Source organism: Phocoena sinus, chromosome 13, assembly GCF_008692025.1.
Source record: "Phocoena sinus isolate mPhoSin1 chromosome 13, mPhoSin1.pri, whole genome shotgun sequence".
In the NCBI taxonomy this organism is placed as follows: domain Eukaryota; kingdom Metazoa; phylum Chordata; class Mammalia; order Artiodactyla; family Phocoenidae; genus Phocoena; species Phocoena sinus.
This window is the reverse complement of record NC_045775.1, coordinates 32,434,403-32,456,837: the sequence shown is the minus strand read 5'-3', so window position 1 is coordinate 32,456,837 and position 22,435 is coordinate 32,434,403.

Here is a 22,435-nt window from a genome sequence, read left to right as displayed (position 1 = left end):
CTGCCAATGCAGGGGACACGGGTTCGATCCCTGGTCCGGGAATATCCCACATGCTGCGGAGCAACTAAGCCCGTGTGCCACAACTACTGAGCCTGTGCTCTAGAGCCCATGAGCCACAACTACGGAGCCTGTGTGCCACAATTACTGAAGCCCGCGCACCTAGAGCCCATGCTCTGCAACAGGAGAAGCCACTGCAATGAGAAGCCCGTGCATGGCAACGAAGAGTAGCCCCTGCTTGCTGCAACTAGAGAAAGCCCACGCACAGCAACGAAGGCCCAAGGCAGCCAAAAATAAATAAATAAATAAGCCATTTGCCAAATTAAATAACATGGCAATTATAGTTTTTCAATTAAGCCACCGCAAGCAACCGCCACACAGATTAAAAGTGAAACGGCACATCCATCAAAGTAATGACATTGATTTATTAGTTCTAAAAGTACACCATGAAAGCTAAACAGCTCCTTCCTAAGTGCAAAAAGATGAAATGAACACGTAAATGACTGCCAACGCTAAGGAATTTTTGTAAATTAAATAGTAACAGGGACTGCTCAGTTATCCTATTCAAAGCCCCATTCCCACAGAATTCCGGGAACACAGAGCTTGAATCATTTACTTATACAACATTCACTTGTATTTTTGGTTTTAAAAAGAAAATTCTTATCCAGTGTCAAATGTGAATGAAATTGTATGAGTGGTACATCAAGTGTCTGCTATAAAAGAATTCTAAAACACAGAAAGATCATAAAAAGCAAGCCCTAAGGAATCCAAGTTTATGACATTGGAACAGTTTGGCACTAGCAGTAATTCAAGCAAGTTTTTCATTTTGAGTGTTTTTCCTATGTTATCTGTCTTTACCTCTCCTCCCCCAAATGGGGGGAAAATGAAAGCATACGTAACTTAAGAACCAGTAAAAGACTCTTAATTTCCCCCTACCTCCTGCACCTGCTCAGCCATATATGTGTGCAGTAGAGTTGACTTATATTTTGAAATAGAAACATTAATCTATTTAAGCTGCTGTCTGTCACAATACTCTAGAAACATAAAATGGAATAGAGATGCAGTACCTTCCGTCAAAGGAAAACGCACTGCCTTGTCTGATCTCTCCAGCCCATCCTTCTGCTGTTTATGTCAGAGACAGATGGGAACAGCCACATTAATGAGAATAGCCTCATGCTTAGAGGTCCCGTGGATCTGGCTGAGACTCACCAAAGAGTCCCATTCCCTCCTCCCCAATCCCATGCCCACTACCAATTCACTCTGCTTCTGGGTCTCCTGCTGCCAAAGGAGCAGAAAGCCTTCAGAAAGAGAAACTGGCCTCTGGCAGGAAAAGGCATGGTGCACCAAGCTGCAGGTAGATGCGGCGGACGGAGCCGGATGCGATGTAGCTTTCAGCCGCCTCCCCGCTGGAGCTGCCACCTGTGTGCCCCGCTGATGGAAATGGCTGAGCCCGCAGCCTTGGCTGGAGGCAAGGTAGGTCCTTGATTTTAAGTCAAAGGAAAGGCGGGAGAGGCAGCTTGTTGGGTGAAGAGTTAGGAAAGATTTGAGACTGGCGGCCGCCAAAACCAAAATCCCAGTTTCTTCAATATGTAGGAAGGAAAATTGCCAAGCTCTTAATAAGCAGCCCCATCTTGATTCCCCCAGAAATGCTCTGTATGGAGACTGATAACTACAGATTTATAGAAGTCACCGATGTTATCACTGGTCAGCCACACTCATCTCAACATGGCTTTATATACAGACCCTTATGTAATTATATCATTCATTGGAACAGAAATTACGTGGAAATATTTTATGAACGAAATCTCTTATTTTTATAATGACGACTGCTATCCAGATGCATCTGGGGTTCAGTCCTTATGACAGTGTGCTTATTCCAAGTTTTATAATAATGTTCTGTTGGGTAGAAATCTCCTGGTGGGGTTGAATAGTAAATATTTTCTTGACTTGTTTCAAATCCTGCTAATTTAGAATTGCTTAGGGAAAAAACGCTTTAATTTCTAAGTATCTTCCTTTGCCCTGAAATCAGTTAAGACAGCAAGGTAAAATAAATTAGAACTAAGGGCTGGAAAAACACCAAACAAAGAAAACAAGTAAAATTAAAAATGAATACAAAGGTTGTAACCTAGAGCCAGGAGTGAGGCTGATTCGATTGCATTCTCCTTAAAGAGCCTGGGCCATTTAGCATGGTTGAATGCCCTTCCATCCACTCATTCTAATAATTAATTATTTAGTGTCTATGTACCAGACACTCCACGGAACTCTCCTCTTTAGCTTTCAGAGCAATGTCCTCTTACGACGGTCCTCCTCTCTGTTCTCTTAATTGGCCCCTATTCCTTCTACTTAATTTGAGGAATCTTTTTTTGTTCTACTCTCAGTCTCTCCAATTTTAACTTCTCAAGTAAGTAATTCCTAAATATAGGAGCAAACTCTTTCCAAAATTGGAATTCTGCATTTCTCAAAAGCTACAGGATGTTTCCACCTTAATAGTCTGCTGGTACCACAAACTCACACGACAAACCTGCTTTGTGCTGACCGGCCTGAAATCCCACTCTCCAGAGTGTACTCACATACTACAGAGAGAAAACTAGCTCATCATGTCCTTCACTTTACTAAGGTCCCCGCCAAACTGCCAACCACCCAGGCATTAAACTACGAAAGCATTTTGTCTCATCCCTCACCAATCTCTGGCCTCCTCTCCCCATCACCCTGACAACCAGCACAAAGGGAGATGGACAGAATCAAGAACGTACTGCCATGTGTACTCAACCTGAAAGAGGTAAGACAGGCCTCTGTTTATAATAGAAAGACAAGTTGGTGGAAAAACAGATTTAGGGGGGAAAAAAGGAGCAAAAATAGGCTAGCTTAGAAATAATAGACATAATCGTGGTTGCGAAAGATTAAAATATCTATAAAACGGTGCTACATGCAGCTTTGTGGCAACAAAGGCTCATACATTTGATTACTGCCCTTAGTAAGTAAACATATATTGACTCAACAGATAGCTTTCCCAATGCTATTACTTTAGATGAATAATTGATTCCGAATATAAACAAAGAACACGGACATTGAAATTGCTTGGGAGTACTTATATGCTTATATTAATAATTTTGTTTTAGCTTTTAAACGTCATCAGCCATCATACTTGTCATCAAAAAGCGATTGCTTTTTGAACACTTCTTCTGTGCCAGACAGTATTCTAAGAACCTCACATTGGTTGTCTCCTTGTACTAGTAAGGTACTGTTATAGATACGAAGAAACTGAAGCTTAGTAAGATTAAGGTTTTTTTAATTTTATTTTAAGGTCAAACAACTAGAAAGTGGTAGGGCATGGAATGGAACCTAGTAAGTCTGATACCAGAGTTAGTCATGTTACTTAGATCACTGCTTAACCATTAATTTAGGATATGCTATAGTTACAAAATAACCTACAAGTCTTAGTGGCCTAAAATGACAATAGTTGCTTTCTTTCTCAAGTAGACCACAAAGTCCAATCAGTCAAGCAACGCTCCAGGGCAGCTGCTCCAGGAGGTGACCCTGCGGTCCAGGTTGCTTACATTTTGCGGCTCTGCCATCTGACCACATCACTTCTGCAGCTGCTGTGACAGAGAGAGAGCTGGAGAGCTGCCTGCTGGCTTGGACATCCTTCAGCCTGGAAGGGACATCTGTCATTTTTGCCGACGGCTCATAGCTCAGACTCATCACATAGTCACATCCTAACTATAAGGGAAGCTAGAGAACATCTTCCACAGTTCCCGAGAAGAGAAAAATGAAATGGGATTTGGTGTCTCTGCCGTAATGCTCTCGACCCACAGCTTGAAAATTCTTGAAGAGGCTGTTTTATATACCATATGTAACTTTATTCAACAGAATGCCTTTTAGGGAGGGCACTGTCTGTATCTAGAAGAACAATTTCCTTAAGGAAATTCTGGGAGAACGTAAGACTCCCAAGGTCATGATCCAGTTCAGAAAGGTCATTAGCGACTTGTAATGAAATGAAAAGGAGAGAAAGGTGTTCTTCTTCTTAGAAGAATGATCAAGAACAGAGAATACATTTAACAAGGAATCAGAGTAAACCCTAGCCTAAAGAGACAGAGGAGCCAGTGGAGCCCATTTTTGCTGCAGGTGGAAAGGTGAGACACAGGAAAAGGAAAGATAGTCAACGAGATGGCATGACACTGAAGGGTAATGTGATCTCTCCCCGGGACCCCAGTCTTTAGTAAAACTGACCAGATAAAATATTTATAATAAGTGGTTTTTATTTTTTGTGGAAAATGATGAAAGAGCAAAAGAGCATATCTGAGTTGATGTGAGCTTCATCAGAGGGAGTAGATTTGACTCAGGAACCCAAAGTCAAGGAGGCCACGGGAAAGTAATCCCCTGGGAATCTACAGAAATCTGGAATTTAAATCCTCGTTTTGCTTTCTTTCTTTCTTTCTCTCTTAATCAAACTAAAGCTAATTATGAGCCCACATCCACAGTGGTGATGGAATAATTCACAGTCACTTCTGCAGGTCTCCCCCTCCTTAGAATTCTGGAAAAGTCCCAGAATATTATGCAGAGCCAAGCAGCAGGGAGCTCCCTTAGGTCATCGGTAATCATTGTCAGTCTGCACTGGTCAGTCACTCCATCCCCAGATGCCACTGCCCAGAAGGCTCGAGGCCTTCTGCAGGGTGAATCTGTTTCTTCTGTGCCTTATGTGAAGCTCTGGAAGCACTGGCAAGCCTTAGAGTCCCTGTGCCTAAGGTCCAGTCTTTCTGGGATACCAAGGAGTTGCTTTTCTAGCAACCCTCCAACCTTGGATTGAATCTCCTCTCGCTTGCTACTGTCAAGGTGCTATAGACCGAATGTTTGTGGCCCCTCAAAATTCATATGTTAAATCCTAACCCCTAATGGCATGGTATTAGGAGGAGGGGCCTTTAGGAGGCAATTAGGTCATGGGGATGGAGCCCTCATGAATGGGATTAGTGCCCTTATAAAAGGCCCTAAACAAGAGAACTCTCTGCTCTCTGCCATGTGAGCATACAACAAGTTGGTAGTCTGCAACCCAGAAAAGGGACCTCACCAGAACTCAACCATGCTAGCACCCTGATCTTGGACTTCCAGCCTCCAGAACTGTGATAAATAATTTTCTGTTGTTTATAAGCCACCCAGTCTATGGTATTTCATTATAGCAGCCCAGACTGACTAAGCCACCAGGGTTCCCTCATTTCCCCTCTTCCTCCAGAACACCTGGAATAATCTCTGCAATATTCTTACAAAAGACAGGAGGATGCACTAACTTCACGTACTGTCTATTTTCAGTTCTTCAAAACTCCCTGAGACAAGTAAATATTAAGGATAGAGCTGCTTTGAATGGTGGAGAAAAAGCAAGAAAAAGTCGAATTTCCAACAAAACAAAGCAAAACCCCACCAATATACGTGCATAGAATACACACACATACACACACAACGAAAAACCAATTTTGGGTAGGAAATACACCAGAATGATGACAGTGGTTATCTCTGAGAAGTGAGATTATAGAATTTTATTTTCTCTATTTTCCAAACTTTCTGTGGTGAATACATGCAACTGTTATAATAAATCAACAGAAATCCCCTAGTCTGAGATGACTTCTAGGACAAATTGTTTCCAACCTGCTGACAGCTCCCACCTGGAGCTCCTGATTTCCTCTCAGCCTCTCAAGCCTGCTCAGCCTTGTCTGCACCAGGAACTTCTGAGGAATTTGTGACCACAAGGCCAATCCCCAACTGATGGGGGCTGGGAGTCAACAGATGTCTCAACTCCCCATCCTCCAGTAGGACATCTGGCACACATCCTACAAAGTACCTCAGAGAGTCGCAGTGACCCAGAGTGGGATGTGCTTGTCGACACACTTTACACTGGCTTCTCTCCCTTCCCTGTCTCACCTTCCCCAGTTCCTCAGCCGTGCTTCCTGGGATCACTTCCCAAGTAAACTACTCCTGACGCAGTCTTCTTTGGGGAGGAATGTGAACTAAGACAGAGGGAAAGTCAGTATTTCACAATGTCACGCTTGTTCACATCTGTCTATAATGCAGTGGGCTCTACTGAGAGCTTCGCTGAACCAGGTGAAGAGGATTCCTACAACCAGGAACCCATGGATTACCAGGCACCAGCCTTCATCTTTATCCCTGTACCTCTACATCACCTAACATAGAGCTTTGCCTACATTAAATACTCTATTAAATGCTTGTGGAATTCAATAGATTTTCATTTACCACAGCTCTAATGGAAACTTGAATGCTCCTTTCAATGAGCCAACACCAGCATGGATTCAAAACCAGAGTTCTGAATCTCTATTTGCAGCACAACCAAAGGGTGCTCCTTAAAGGGCACTGTGTGCTGTTAGCAGGTCTTCTTTATAACTCGTCAGAGTGCCCAGGAGCACATATGTCTGAAGTCAATGATGGGAGCTTGCAAGTCAGTTCAAGTGGGCGTTATTTCAATGATGGTCAATAGTGTACATCAAAAGGAATGTCACTTCCCCTGCCCGTCCCTTCTAGAATAGTCACATCCTTAGCTGCCAGCAGTATCTCCACAATGGTTAGTTACCCTCAGAAAGTAAATACTGGCTTGCTGACATTCTCTCTATTTGAGCTCTCCATGAGCCATTGCATCCACAATTTGCTGGCACGATGAGAATTTCTATTCATGATAATGAGACAGAAGTACTAATTGCATGATCCTCAAAGGCTATCATCACAGAAAAATTGAATTAAGCTTAATTGTATAATTCTTCAAAAATGGGCAGTCTATCTGTGGGCAACTAGTACCTCTCAGTTAACCAGAACAGTTTATTAATAGCAAGGTCCCACACGTGCTGAGCCCACAGGAATTCAAGAGTGAGCAGGACCCCAACAAATGACAAAGGACAAACACGGGACGTGGAACCACAGACCTCTCCCTCGTCTGGAGTGTAGTTCAAAATTGACTCTTGCTGTGAGTCTTTCTTAGATGAAGACAGAGATTCATGTTTCACTTGTGTTTATGTTTGGACTGGAGACAAGATTGGGTGGTGGGGCAGTAGGTGAAGGAGTGACAAAGAAGGTTGGTGGGCTCTCACCTGATGGAGTCATGCATCTTTGGACATATGTTCTCCTGGTTTCTCTTCTCTTCCTTCCTGCTCCTAACATTACCTCCACATTCTCCTAGTCTTACTTTCTCTATCTCTACTCCTTCCAAAAGATAAATGTGGAAGAAAGGAGATTTGAGGTATTTTCTGTTTTGTATTTACATTTAAGGATGAACCTATTTATTTAGTGCCATGTGCCATTTATGACATTTTCTTATATAATACCTTAGTGCCTCTGTTTACATTCAAACCCAGTTCTCTTTCCTCTAAATGCTGTGTTATTTTCTCTACCCAAAATTATTCAGAGGAAGGTAGTCAAAGTAAACTAGTAAAAGTGCCCTTGTATTTCTTTTGCCCAAGTACCCAGTTTTAAGTACAACCCAAAGGCGACTATGAATTCAAGTGAGTCCAAAATGTATACAGTACATCATCTTCAATGAGCAACAAGAAATGGTTGAGAGAAAAGAACAGTTGACCCTTGAACAATGCGGGTTTGAACTTACACTTTTTTTTCAATAAATAAGTACAGAACTACACGATCTGAGGTTGGTCTAAGCCACAGATGCAGAAACACAGAACCACAGGGCTGACTATGGGACTTAAGCATCCACAGATTTTGGTATCCACAGCGGGTTCTAGAACAAATACCTCATGAATACAGAGGGACAATTGTACGATTATAGCTGTGATTAGTACCCAGATAAGTTACCCAGAATGACAGAATGGCTAAAATTGTGGGGTTTTAGTTAGGTTACCTGGTTCCATTGTCCACTACTTAAACTTTCTAAGTCTCCATTTTCTTATCAATTACACAATAATTCTAAGCCACAGCACTGGTAAAGGATTACATGAGATAATACATGTAAAACACTTAGCACAATTCTAAGACATAATAAACTACCCATAAAAGAAGTTTATTCTGAGCACAGAGTTATTTCTTTTTTTTAAAACTCATTTTCCCTTCTCAATTTTCACTATTTAGAATTAATGGCCTTCTTTCCTTCCTGATTTGCTTGTGTTCTCTGTGTGTTATCAATTAGAATCTCAGCAATTCTGGGAAACATGGTCTAATTCACCATGGGAGCTGCCACTTTCATTGATAGTAATTACACTAACGTCAGTGGCCACTCTTGAAATTGAATTAGAGCTGTCTTCAAAGGCACTGACTGACTAGTTTTCTCATGGTAGTTATGAGCCAATGTCCGCTAGCTTCCTTGCTCAGCTAAGCCAGCCTGAAATGCTGCCCAGCTCCAGCTCAATTTGAGAAATTAGAGGGTAATGAGGAAATAGGGAGTGAGTTGGTAAAACAACCAAGGACGATGGAAAGTCTGACATGATTCACACATAAAGATCAGTGAAGAAGGCGAGTAGAAGAAACAGAACGTAGCCAAGACAGAGAAGGAGAGCAATTTCCTGTGTTGGGCTATACTTTTAGAACTATCTTCACAATCCCAAAGGAAAGAAGTGAAACTTGCCAATGAACATAAGACAAAGTCAAATTTGGAGTTTGTTCATCATCCATTCGAATAGTTATTGAAGTACCAACTACGTAACAGGCCCTCTTTGAGATGCTGTGATATAAGACTGAACAGAACCCAAAAATCTATACCAGCAGAGATATGAAGTGGACTGCTTGCTAGCATTTGACCAACCTTGCTTTTCTCTTCTAATCCTGTGGGTCTGAGAATGTCACGGGTTTAAAAGAAGTCAAAGGACTTTCACTTCTCCTTTGTTGATTTTTTTTTTTTAGCAAGAGGCTCTTGAAGGAGCCACAGTTGTGAAGAAAAAGAAGTTAGAAGAGCTAGAGAAGGAAACATGTAGAGAGGTGAGAAAAAGGACTTAAAAAAACCTAGAAGGCCCACAAATGCAAGCCCATCAAAACCAGAACATGTATTGACGATATTAAGTGAAGGAATCAAACCCAGAACATGTATTGACGATATTAAGTGAAGGAATCAAAACCAGAACATGTACTGACGACATTAAGTGAAGGAATCAGAGAGCTAAGCCCTTTGAAACCATTTCCAATGTTAAACATCAGTGTTGGGGTTCCTAAAGCTGAAGAACCTAAGGTTAATTTAGCACTTTTCCTAAGCTAACTCAGTTAAAAGCCAGTAAGCCTCATGGTGTCAATGTGACACAACTATTAGAATTTCCCTTAATGAAACCAGCAGCCCTTGGTCCACAGGTCAGAAACTTTATATTAGAACGTAGAAACAAGAGTAATGCAAGTCTGTCCTCTGATTCTCCACTGAATTGAGGAGAAAGTTACATGTCGACAGTGGACTAATTCTTTTTTTTTTAATAAATTAATTTATTTTGGCTGTGTTGGGTCTTCATTGCTGCACACGGGTTTTCTCTAGTTGTGGTGAGCAGGGGCTACTCTTTGTTGTGGTGCGTGGGCTTCTCACTGTGGTGGCTTCTCTTGTTGCAGAGCACGGGTTCTAGGTGTGCAGCCTTCAGTAGTTGTGGCACTTGGGCCCTAGAGCACATGGGCTTCAGCAGTTGCGGTGCATGGACTCAGTAGTTGTGGCATGCAGGCTTAGATGCTCTGTGGTGTGTGGAATCTTCCCAAACCAGGGATCAAACCCATCTCCCCTGCATTGGCAGGTGGATTCTTAACCACTGCACCACCAGGGAAGTCTGACAGTGGACTAATTCTTTTCTTTTTTTTGAATTTTATTTTATTTATTTTTTTATACAGAAGGTTCTTATTAGTCATCAATTTTACACATATCAGTGTATACATGTCAATCCCAATCGCCCAATTCATCACACCACCACCACCACCAACCACCGCTTTCCCCCCTTGGTATCCATACGTTAGTGCTCTACATCTGTGTCTCAATTTCTGCCATGCAAACCGGTTCATCTGTACCATTTTTCTAGGTTCCACATATATGCGTTAATATACAGTATCTGTTTTCCTCTTTCTGACTTACTTCACTCGGTATGACAGTCTCTAGATCTATCCACGTCTCTACAGATGACACAGTTTCGTTACTTTATACAGCTGAGTAATATTCCATTGTATATATGTACCACTTCTTCTTTATCCATTCATCTGTCGATGGGCATTTAGGTTGCTTCCATGACCTGGCTATTGTAAACAGTGCTGCAATGAACACTAGGGTACACGTGTCTTTTTGAGTTATGGTTTTCTCTGGGTATATGCCCAGTAGTGGGATTGCTGGATCATATGGTAATTCTATTTTTAGTTTTTTAAGGAACGTCCATACTCTTCTCCATAGTGGCTGTATCAACTTACATTCCCAGCAGCAGTGCAAGAGGGTTCCCTTTTCTCCACACCCTCTCCAGCATTTTTTGCTTGTAGATTTTCTGATGATGCCCATTCTAACTGGTGTTAGAAACTACCTAACTACCTACTACCTACTACCTCATTGTAGTTTGAATTGCATTTCTCTAATAATTAGTGATGTTGAGCAGATTTTCATGTGCCTCTTGGCCATCTGTATGTCTTCTTTGGAGAAATGTCTATTTAGGTCTTCTGCCCATTTTTGGATTGGGTTGTTTGTTTTTTTAATATTGAGCTGCATGAACTGTTTATACATTTTGGAGATTAATCCTTTGTTGATTCGCTGGCAAATATTTTTTCCCATTCTGAGGGTTGTCCTTTCGTCTTGTTTATGGGTTCCTTTGCTGTGCAAAAGCTCTTAAGTTTCATTAGGTCTTATTTGTTTATTTTTGTTTTTATTTCCATTTCTCTAGGAGATGGGTCAAAAAGGATCTTGCTGTGATTTATGTCATAGAGTGTTCTGCCTATGTTTTCCTCTAAGAGTTTTACAGTGTCTGGTCTTACATTTAGGTCTCTAATCCATTTTGAGTTTATTTTTGTGTATGGTGTTAGGGAGTGCTCTAATTTCATTCTTTTACCTGTAGCTGTCCAGTTTTCCCAGCACCACTTACTGAAGAGGCTGTCTTTTCTCCACTCTATATTCTTGCCTCCTTTATCAAAGATAAGGTGACCATATGCGTGTGGGTTTATCTCTGGGCTTTCTATCTTGTTCCATTGATCTATGTTTCTGTTTTTGTGCCAGTACCATATTGTCTTGATTACTGTAGCTTTGTAGTATAGTCTGAAGTCAGGGAGTCTTGACTTCTGGATCTCTCTAGCTCCGTTTTTTTCCATCAAGATTGCTTTGGCTATTCGGGGTCTTTTGTGTCTCCATACAAAGTTTAAGACTTTTTGTTCTAGTTCCGCAAAAAATGCCATTGGTAATTTGATAGGGATTGCATTGAATCTGTAGATTGCTTTGGGTAGTATAGTCATTTTCACAATATTGATTTTTCCAATCCAAGAACATGGTATATCTCTACATCTGTTTGTATCATCTTTAATTTCTTTCAACAGTGTCTTATAATTTTCTGTACAGAGGTCTTTTGTCTCCCTAGGTAGGTTTGTTCCTCGGTATTTTATTCTTTTTGTTGCAATGGTAAATGGGAGTGTCTCCTTAATTTCTCTTTCAGATTTTGCTTCATTAGTGTATAGGGATGCAGGAGACTTCTATGCATTAATTTTGTATCCTGCTACTTTACCAAATTCATTGATTAGCTCTAGTAGGTTTCTGGTGGCATCTTTAGGATTCTCTATGTATAGTATCATGTCATCTGCAAACAGTGACAGTTTTACTTCTTCTTTTCCAATTTGGATTCCTTTTATTTCTTTTACTTCTCTGATTGCCATGGCTAGGACTTCCAAAACTATGTTGAATAATAATGGTGAGAGTGGACATCCCTGCCTTGTTCTTGATCTTAGAGGAAATGGTTTCACTTTTTCACCATTGAGAATGATGTTTGCTGTTGGTTTGTTGTATATGGCCTTTATTATGTTGAGGTAGGTTCCCTCTATGCCCACTTCCTGGAGAGTTTTTATCATAAATGCGTGTTGAATTATGTCAAAAGCTTTTTCTGCATCTATTGAGATGATCATATGGTTTTTATTCTTCAATTTGTTAATATGGTGTATCACATTGATTGATTTGCATATATTGAAGAATTCTTGCATCCCTGAGATAAATCCCACTTGATCATGGTGTATGATCCTTTTAATGTGTTGTTGGATACTGTTTGCTAGTATTTTGTTGAGGATTTTTGCATCTATACTCATCAGTGACATTGGTCTGTAATTTTATTTTTTTGTAGTATCTTTGTCTGGTTTTGGTATCAGGGTGATTATGGCCTCGTAGAATGAGTTTTTGAGTGTTCCTTCCTCTGCAATTTTTTGGAAGAGTTTCAGAAAGATGGGTGTTAGCTCTTCTCTAAATCTTTGATACAATTCACCTGTGAAGCCATCTGGTCCTAGACTTTTTTTTTTTTTTTGGAAGATTTTAAACCACAGTTTCAATTTCATTACTTGTGATTGGTCTGTTCATATTTTCTATTTCTTCCTGGTTCAGTCTCGGAAGTTTATTCCTTTCTAAGAATTTGTCCATTTCTTCCAGGTTGCCCATTTTATTGGCATAGAGTTGCTTGTAGGAGTCTCTTAGGATGCTTTGTATTTCTGCAGTGTGTGTTGTAATTTCTCCTTTTTCATTTCTAATTTTATTGATTTGAGTCCTCTCCCTCTTTTTCTTGATGAATCTGGCTAATGGTTTATCAATTTTGTTTATCTTCTCAAAGAACCAGCTTTTAGTTTTATTGATCTTTGCTACTGTTTTCCTTGTTTCCATTTCATTTATTTCTGCTCTGGTCTTTATGATTTCTTTCCTTCTGCTAACTTTGGGTTTTGTTTGTCCTTCTTTCTCTACTTCCTTTAGGTGTAACGTTAGATTGTTTACTTGAGATTTTTCTTGTTTCTTGAGGTAGGCTTGTATAGCTATAAACTTCCCTCTTAGAACTGCTTTTGCTGCATCCCATAGGTTTGGGATCATTGTGTTTTCATTGTCATTTGTCTCTAGGTAGTTTTTGATTTTCTCTTTGATTTCTTCAGTTATTGCTTGGTAATTTAGTAACAGTGTTTAGCCTCCATGTGTTTGTGTTTTTTATGTTTTTTTCCCCTGTAATTGATTTCTAATCTCATAGAATTGTGGTCAGAAAAGATGCTTGACATGATTTCAGTTTTCTTAAATTTAACAAGGCTTGATTTGTGACCCAAGATGTGATCTATCCTAGTGAATGTTCTGTGCGCACTTGAGAACAAAGTATAATCTGTTTTTGGCTGGAATGTCCTATAAATATCAATTAAATCTATCTGGTCCATTGTGTTATTTAAAGTTTGTGTTTCCTTACTTATTTTCATTTTGGATGATCTGTCCATTGGTGTAAGTGAGGTGTTAAAGTCCCCCACTATTTTTTGTGTTACTGTTGATTTCCTCTTTTATAGTTGTTAGCAGTTGCCTTATGTATTGAGGTGCTCCTATGTTGGGTGCATATATATTTATAATTGTTATATCTTCTTCTTGGATTGATCCCTTGATCGTTATGTAGTGTCCTTCCTTGTCTCTTATAACATTCTGTATTTTAAAGTCTATTTTATCTGATATGAGTATTGCTGCTCCAGCTTTCTTTCGATTGCCATTTTCACGGAATACCTTTTTCCATCCCCTCACTTTCAGTCTGTATGTGTCCCTAGGTCTGAAGTGGGTCTCTTGTAGACAGCATATATATGGGTCTTCTTTTTGTATCCATTCAGCAAGCCTGTGTCTTTTGTTTGGAGGATTAATCCATTCACGTTTAAGGTAATTATCAATATGTATCTTCTTATGACCATTTTCTTAATTGTTTTGGGTTTGCTTTTGTAGTTCCTTTTCTTCTCTTGTGCTTCCTACTTAGAGAAGTTCCTTAAGCATTTGTTTTAGAGCTGGCTTGGTGGTGCTGAATTCTCTTAGCTTTTGCTTGTCTGTAAAGCTTTTGATTTCTCCATGGAATCTGAATGAGATCCTTGCCGGGTAGAATACTCTTGGTTGTAGGTTCTTCCATTTCATCACTTTAAGTATATCATGCCACTCCCTTCTGGCTTATAGAGTTTCTGCTGAGAAATCAGCTCTTAACCTTATGGGAGTTCCCTTGTATGTTATTTGTCATTTTTCCCTTGCTGCTTTCAATAATTTTTCTTTGTGTTTAATTTCTGCCAGTTTGATTACTATGTGTCTTAGCGTGTTTCTCCTCAGGTTTATCCTGTATGGGACTCTCTGCGTTTCCTGGACTTGGGTGGCTATTTTCTTTCCCATGTTAGGGAAGTTTTCGACTATAATCTCTTCAAATATTTTCTCAGGTCCTTTCTCTCTCTCTTCTCCTTCTGGGACCCCTATAACGTTGATGTCGTGGCATTTAATGTTGCCCCAGAGGTCTCTTAGGCTGTCTTCATTTCTTTTCATTCATTTTTCTTTATTCTGTTCTGTAGCAGTGAATTCCACCATTCTGTCTTCCAGGTCACTTATCTGTTCTTCTGACTCAGTTATTCTGCTATTGATTCCTTCTAGTTTATTTTTCATTTCAGTTATTGTGTTGTTCATCTCTGTTTGTTTGTTCTTTAATTCTTCTAGATCTTTGTTAAACATTTCTTGCATCTTCTCGATCTTTGCCTCCATTCTTTTTCCGAGGTCCTGGATCATCTTCACTATCATTATTCTGAATTATTTTTCTGGAAGGTTGCCTATCTCCACTTCATTTAGTTGTTTTTCTGGGGTTTTATCTTGTTCCTTCATCTGGTACATCGCCCTCTGACTTTTCATCTTGTCTATGCTTCTGTGAATGTGGTTTTCATTCCACAGGCTGCAGGATTATAGTTCTTCTTGCTTCTGCTGTCTGCCCTCTGGTGGATGAGGCCATCTAAGAGGCTTGTGCAAGTTTCCTGATGGGAGGGACTGGTGGTGGGTAGAGCTGACTGTTACTCTCGTGGGCAGAGCTCAGTAAAACTTTAATCTGCTTGACTGCTGATGGGTGGGGCTGGGTTACCTCCCTGTTGGTTGTTTGGCCTTAGGCAACCCAACAGTGGAGCCTACCTGGGCTCTTTGGTGGGGCTAATGGTGGACTCTGAGAAGACTCATGCCAAGGAGTACTTCCCAGAACTTCTGCTGCCGGTGTCCTTGTTCTCATGGTGAGCCACAGCCACCCCCTGCCACTGAAGGACACCCTCCAACACTGGCAGGTAGGTCTCGTTCAGTCTCCCCTGGGGTCACTGCTCCTTTCCCTGGGTCCCAATGCACACAGTACTTTGTGTGTGCCCTCCAAGAGTGGAGTCTCTGTTTCCCTCAGTCCTGTGGAAGTCCTGCAATCAAATCCTGATAGCCTTCAAAGTCTGATTCTCTAGGAATTCCTCCTCCCGTTGCTGGACCCCCTAGGTTGGGAAGCCTGACGTGGGTCTCAGAACATTCACTCCAGTGGGTGGACTTCTGTGGTATAAGTGTTCTCCAGTCTGTGAGTCACCCACCCAGCAGTTATGGGATTTGACTTTATTGTGATTGTGCCCCTCCTACTGTCTCATTGTGGCTTCTCCTTTGTCTTTGGATGTGGGGTATCTTTTGGTGAGTTCCAGTGTCTTCCTGTTGACGATCGTTCAGCAGTTAGTTGTGATTCTGGTGTTCTCGCAAAAGTGAGTGACAGCACATCCTTCTACTCTGCCATCTTGGTTCAGGGCCCTATCTGGACTAATTCTTAACGTCCAGAAGTTTCATGCAGAAAAGACTACTTAGGAATTGAAAGATCAAATGACCTTATAAGCTGTTGTCAAGAGCATGGTATTTAATGAATATGAGTCACCTTTCCTCCTATTTATTACTACACAAAATAGTAACTGATGTCAGAAATTCTACTATAACCAAATAAATTGAGAATATCCAATAATTTATAACTCCCCTCTTCTCTAGCTCCCAGCTCCTATCCCCAGACTGTATTAACTTTCATGACAATGAAAGCAATAATCCCTTTACAGCAATTATTACTTTTAGATTATATTTTTATATTGACTTGGATAATTATTTGATTGGCCTCTTTTTCCTCCACCAAGTTATAAGTGGCCATGAGAGCAGAGACCAAGTCATATTTTTATTAATTACTGAATCACCAGCACCTAGCACATAGTAGGACCTCAATAAATATTTGCTAATTGAATGAACTTTCAACATTTATGATTGTGGACTTGGTTATATTCCAAACACAATGTTATGATGGACAAAGCTGGTGTGAATAAGTTACGAGGAACTGGGGAAAGGGAAGCAGAATGAGATTATTTATGATAAGCAGTAAATTGTGCCTGTGGGAAAGTCCAATTCAAAATTCCAGGAAAGGGCAGCCACAAATCTATAGGAATCAGATGTGCTGATGCCAGCTTCTTCAGCAGTTTTCCTGCTGATGTTGTCAGTAGTTATTGTCATCATCATCATCCTTATTATCTGCAGCTATTTCTGTGCTAGGCATGCCACATATATTATTCCTAATCACCAATAACCTGCTTAGGTGTGATTATCTCCATTTTATAGCTGAAGAGACTAAGGCTTCCTGAGTAAAGCAGTAGAGCCAGAAGTCAAACTCAACCCTGATCCAAGTATACTGCACTTCCTTCCCCAAGACTGGCTCAGGATCACAATTTTTTTTTTTTTACCTAGAAGATGTCCTACCCAAATTCACCATCTTAGATTTCTCAGCACACAGTTTTGCCTCTCCATCTGACTTGGTTTGACCCTACTGGTGGCCATTAGATTCGGCTTGTTTTTTGCAAAGAAGATGTTTCTTTCTGTGATGTATTAGTTTCCTACAGAGTCCTGTTCTGACAGCTCTGGCTGCTCTAGCCAAAGAGTAAATGAGACAGTCCTGGGAAGAATACCCTATGGTAGAGGGCTGAAATCATCCATTTTTTAACTTGCAGGCTAGAGCCAGCTTGAGAATATCACTCTTTTCTCACCAGAAATCCATAGAGTATGAAAGAAGGGGTCCTTTGGTCAAAGTATCCTTTAAAACTCATAATTTGTTTTTTTTCTTAATGGTTCAATAAAGGAAAGTGCCAAGTCAATCATATTTATGTTGTACTTTCCCATCTCTAGGCATAATTATTTGCATAATAGAAATCTCATAAATGTTTAGTGAATTTTTTTTTTTTTTTTTTTTTTTTTTTTGTGGTACGCAGGCCTCTCACTGTTGTGGCCTCTCCCGTTGCGGAGCACAGGCTCAGGACGCTCAGGCTCAGCGGCCATGGCTTACGGGCCCAGCTGCTCCGCGGCATGTGGGATCTTCCCGGACCGGGGCATGAACCCGTGTCCCCTGCATCAGCAGGCGGACTCTCAACCACTGCGCCACCAGGGAAGCCCTCTAACTGGCTTTTTAATAGATCATCTATTCTAGGGAGAAAGGAAGATCCAGTTTGAAGCTGACAATGAAGGCTTCAGGAAGAGGCCTAATCAGACTTGATGGCAAGTAAACAGTGGAAATGAGTGGAATTATACAAAAGTGTATGGTTCTACCTAGTCCATGACATGGCACCTTAGTGGACAGTGACCTACAATGCCAAGACCTGGAAGACCATCAGAGCAGGCTAGGAGAGACTAGAATTAAATATAGTGTGGTTTTTCTTTCCTCTCATTTACAGTTGTCTTTGGGAAAATGGATGTTTCTCAGTGACCCACATATACATGACACTTCAGGTCCCCTATGGGTGATTAGATCAGAAAAATTAGAGAATCACGCTGGGTTCAATGCAAATAGCATATGTTAACTAGTTTACACTCACTGATGGTCAAGAAAAATGTTCTCTTTGCTTTACTGGATCACGGTATCTGGCGTGTTAAAAAAAAAAAAACAACTAGCTATACACCTTCCATTTTCCATCCAACTTCCAAATGTTTGGTCCTTTGCCAAAATACTGATAAATGTAATAAGTTAATGACCTGAAGGACAGAATCATCTCTTGGGAAACGTTTCAAATTAAGTACTCCTCAATTTAGGGAAATCCCATTTATGAAATTCTAAGATTTCAACCCAAAATCTGTATATAAATTATGGATCGGAGGAAGGAGCGGAGGGTTTATTTAAATTACTACCATAATCTGTTCTATTTCACAAGATTCTCAGGAGGCTTACTTTTAAATGGTGCATTAGTGCATTGAAAATATGGGTTAGGAATTTATGGCATGGATGAAATTAATATAGTGTCCCAAGGCTCCTTCCTTCAGATACTCGACCTTTGGATTCAATTCAACAAATTTACAAGGAGGGTTCAGCTCTGGTAAATACTGGAGGCGTGGGAAGATGGTGCAGGACCAGTGTGTCGCCTCACCTCCCAGGGACACAAAAATACGTAATTTCTCTCTGTTCCAAACAGTCTTGGACCCTCAGGACAGCAACCGCAATTTAATAGAAGCCCCAGATGAATTAACCTTATTTTTTAATAAACTACATGGAGCATTCACTGACATGAAAGCAGAACTTAATTAAAACTGAAACGTAGATGAGCTGGAACTGAAGAGAGAGGAAGTGCCATTAAAACCAAAGCTGTCTTTCCTCTCGTGCCCTCTACCCCCAGGCACACAGAATGAGCAGCAGAGTACAGCGGGGACGTCAGTGCCCTATTAGGGTAAAAATAATCATGCTAGTACCAATACCCTGAACAATTATTATAAGATTCTAAGGCATTCATTATATCGAACTGTACTGCTGATGATACCACAGTAATGACTACCGAAGTAAATCTTAAAGGCTAGTTTTAATTATGAACAGTGATCATTCATAATACAATTGAAATTGCTTCCTCCATCCTCTGACAATTAGACATTCTCTCAATGGCAGGGATTAAGAAGACACATATTTAGAAGTCTGGAGAAAGACTTCTGAGGAGAAGGTAAGGTGACCCCTTTTGTACCCCAGTGGCACTGATTATGGATCCACTTTCTCCCCACTACCAGGCTACTGAGATGATTTCCTGTGTTTTCTCACTTCCCCATCTACCCTTCCCATAAACACTCATCACCAAAATGTGCCTAAGCAGGTCACTGTTTCTTACAATCTGAAAAAGCACAGCCAACTCCCGTGGCTAATTCCACGTCTGCCTAACTGCTCAAGTCTCACCCCACTGCTTTAAGAGATTTCAAGAAGGAAAGAGAAAAATTCACCTGCCACCTTCCCTCCACCACCTCCATTCGTACATATCATCCAATGACATAAGGCTTTGGAGAAACCAAAACATTATATCTCATCGTGAAAAGATTAGGAATCCTTAATCTATACTTTCTGCTAGACCCTATAATACATTACAGTCTTGGGTAAATGCGCCTGATACGTCAGTCAGCAGTTACTCAGTGTCCTAATAAATCACCTTCTAGCTGCAGACCCAGCCCAGCAAGGCAGCTCTGCACTGCAGTTACTTTAGGCACCTGGAAGAATGTGTCCCATGCCAAACCCTGTCCTACTTAGTTCTCTAGTGTCTGAAAAATTCTGTACCCCTATATTTAAGATGTATGTCTCATAAGCAGCATATAGTTGGGCTCTGAGTTTTTTTTCCTAATCCAGTCTGACAATCTTTAAATTGGAATATTTTAGCATGTTTATTTCAAATGTAATGACTCATGTATTTGAGTTTAAACTACCACATTACCATTTGCTTTCTGTTGGTCCCATCTGTTCTGTGTTTTTCTCTCTCTCTCGTTTCTCCCTCTATCTTGGCTTTATTCAGATTTATTGAATTTATTATTTTTTAATCTATTTTCCTCGTGATTATCTTGTTTTCTTGGTACTAGTCCTGCTTACGGCATGTATCTCTGGTTTGAAGGTTTTTTCAACACTGCTGGAAAATTCTGTCTTGTTTCTCTTCAAATATTGTTTCTGTTCTATTCTCTCTCAGTCTCACCTTTTATTTTCTTGAAAATATTAAGCTTAGTTATTTTAAAGTTCGGGTCTAATTAATGCCATTATCTGGATCCCCTACGGATCTGGTTCCTTTGTCTCTTGTTTCTTTTGGTCTGTGGTGACAAATTTGTGTTTCCTCATACGAAAAATATAGATAAAATTTAAGGCTCTACAATATGGTATCTTCCTTCTAAGGAGTTTTAAACATGCTTCTAGATCTAGACAAGGGACACTCACAATTCCAGATCACCACAATTTAGTCAGGGTTTGACATGATTCAAAACCTATTTCCAGGAGAGGGTGTGGAGAAAAGGGAACCTTCCTACGCTGTTGGTGAAAATGTAAATTGGTGCAACCACTATTGAGAACAGTATGGAGGTTCCTTAAAAAACTAAGTATAGAACTACCATATGATCCAGAAATCCCATTCCTGGGCATATATTTGAAGAAAACCATAATTTGAAAAGTTATGTGCACCCCAATGTTCATTGCAGCGCTATTTACGATAGCCAAGACATGGAAGCACCCTAAATGTCCATCAACAGAGGAATGGATAAAGAAGATGTAGCATATATATGCAATGGAATATTACTCAGCCATAAGAAAAGGAGATAATGCCACTTGCAGCAACATCGATGGACCTAGAGATTATCATACTAAGTGAAGTAAGTCAGGCAGAGAAAGACAAATATCATATGATATCACTCATGTGGAATCTAATTTTAAAATGATACAAATGAACTTATTTACAAAAAAGAAACAGACTCACACACATAGAAATCAAAGTTACGGCTACCAAAGGGGAAATGTGGGGAGGAGAGATAAATTAGGAGATTGGGATTAACATGTACACTACTATATATAAAATAGATAACTAACAAGGACCTACTGTATAGCACAGGGAACTCTACTCAATATTCTGTAATAACCTATGTGGGAAAAGAAAATGAAAAAGAATGGATATTTATATATATATACATATATAATATATATATATGTGATTCACATTGCTGTATACCTGAAACAGAACATTGTAAATCAACTATACTCCAATAAAAATTACAAAGAAAAACAACTGTTTCCAATTTACTCTTACTCCTAGGGTTTGCCTTTGGGATCCCAACACAAAAACCTGAGGGGTTTAGCAGAGCTCCCTCCTTGATGAACCCTTAACTCTGGTGTTTGTCTCACCAGCCCTGTAAGGCTGTTAAAGCTCTGTGTAATCTTAGCCTTTGAATCTCCTTCTACAGGAAAGCAGCCCCAAAGGCCAGCCTCATCTCTTCGGATTTCTTCCCCCAGAACTTTGATACATAAGTTGTCACTGTATTGCTACTTTCTTAAGCCTTAGAATAGATGTTTTTTATATTTGATCCAGCTTTTCCATTATTCCCAGCTGGAAGATTAACCTGAACCATCTAAGTTCACCATTACCAGAAGTAGAACTCCCAGGGCCTAGAATCTAACCATTGGAGAGTTGTCTTTAGCTGAAGGTTTTGCTTCTACTTAAAATCTAAATGTCAAATAAGAGCACATCAAGTCTCTTCACTCATTTACATTTTCAAGGAAATAAATATATTTATCATTTCCTAGGTGATGGGATTGGGGATAAAAAAAAACAGAAGGAAATACTGGGTGACTTAAGTTATAGTTTAGCTGGTGGCAAGGATTTCCAGAAAGTCTTGGATATACAGATAACAGGGATAAACTGATACACACATTAATCTACACACACACACATATTTTTGATCCCGGGAGTTTTATAGGTGCTGTTTAGATGGTTCTTTGCCACTCAGGTGCCACACTGAAAAGATCAGTGTAAGGACAACAATCCACCCATCTGTGGCTGCCAATGGCAAGGTCAATCATCACCTGTACTGTTTGCCCTTAGCACGAAATATCTGCTCAACCTTAGCCTGATAAGCAACTCTGATGCCTCCCCTCAGGGAAGCACGGGCTGCTACTTGTGAAATGATTCTCTTGGTATTTCATAAAGTTTATGCTCCCAGCCAATGGTGTATTTATTCTGAACCATTTTTTTAAATGCACAAAGCACTAAGGTAGGTGATGTGAAAGGTAAAAAAGATGAATCTCAATCCCATCCTTTCATAAAATGACTCGCTATATAACTATGGTTTTAAAAGTTTTATTGTATCCATCTTTATTGTAAGTCATTTCAGGTCCTTTTTGAAAGCAGTCAAGGCATAAATAATTAATAAATCTATGAACAAATCTCTATCCCTGTTCTCAAGGAGTTTATGATCCAGAACTAACTCAGATGGCCGTGGAGTTAATTAGGATGGGTTTGCCCTTTGATGGAAGGTCCTTGAGCAACACTGGAGCACACAGGGATGCTCCTGAGATGTGGACACAGTGAGTTACCTGCACAACAACCAGTGCTCTTCCTCTTCTTCTTAACAGAACCCCAGTATTGTTCCTGTATTTATCCTCCCCACCCATAGTCAGGAAAGGGGAAGCTGACCACCCTTCCCTCCCCAACATCTCCAGAGGTGGGTGTGGTTGATCTAAATGAATCCTCGTCCACAGCCAGT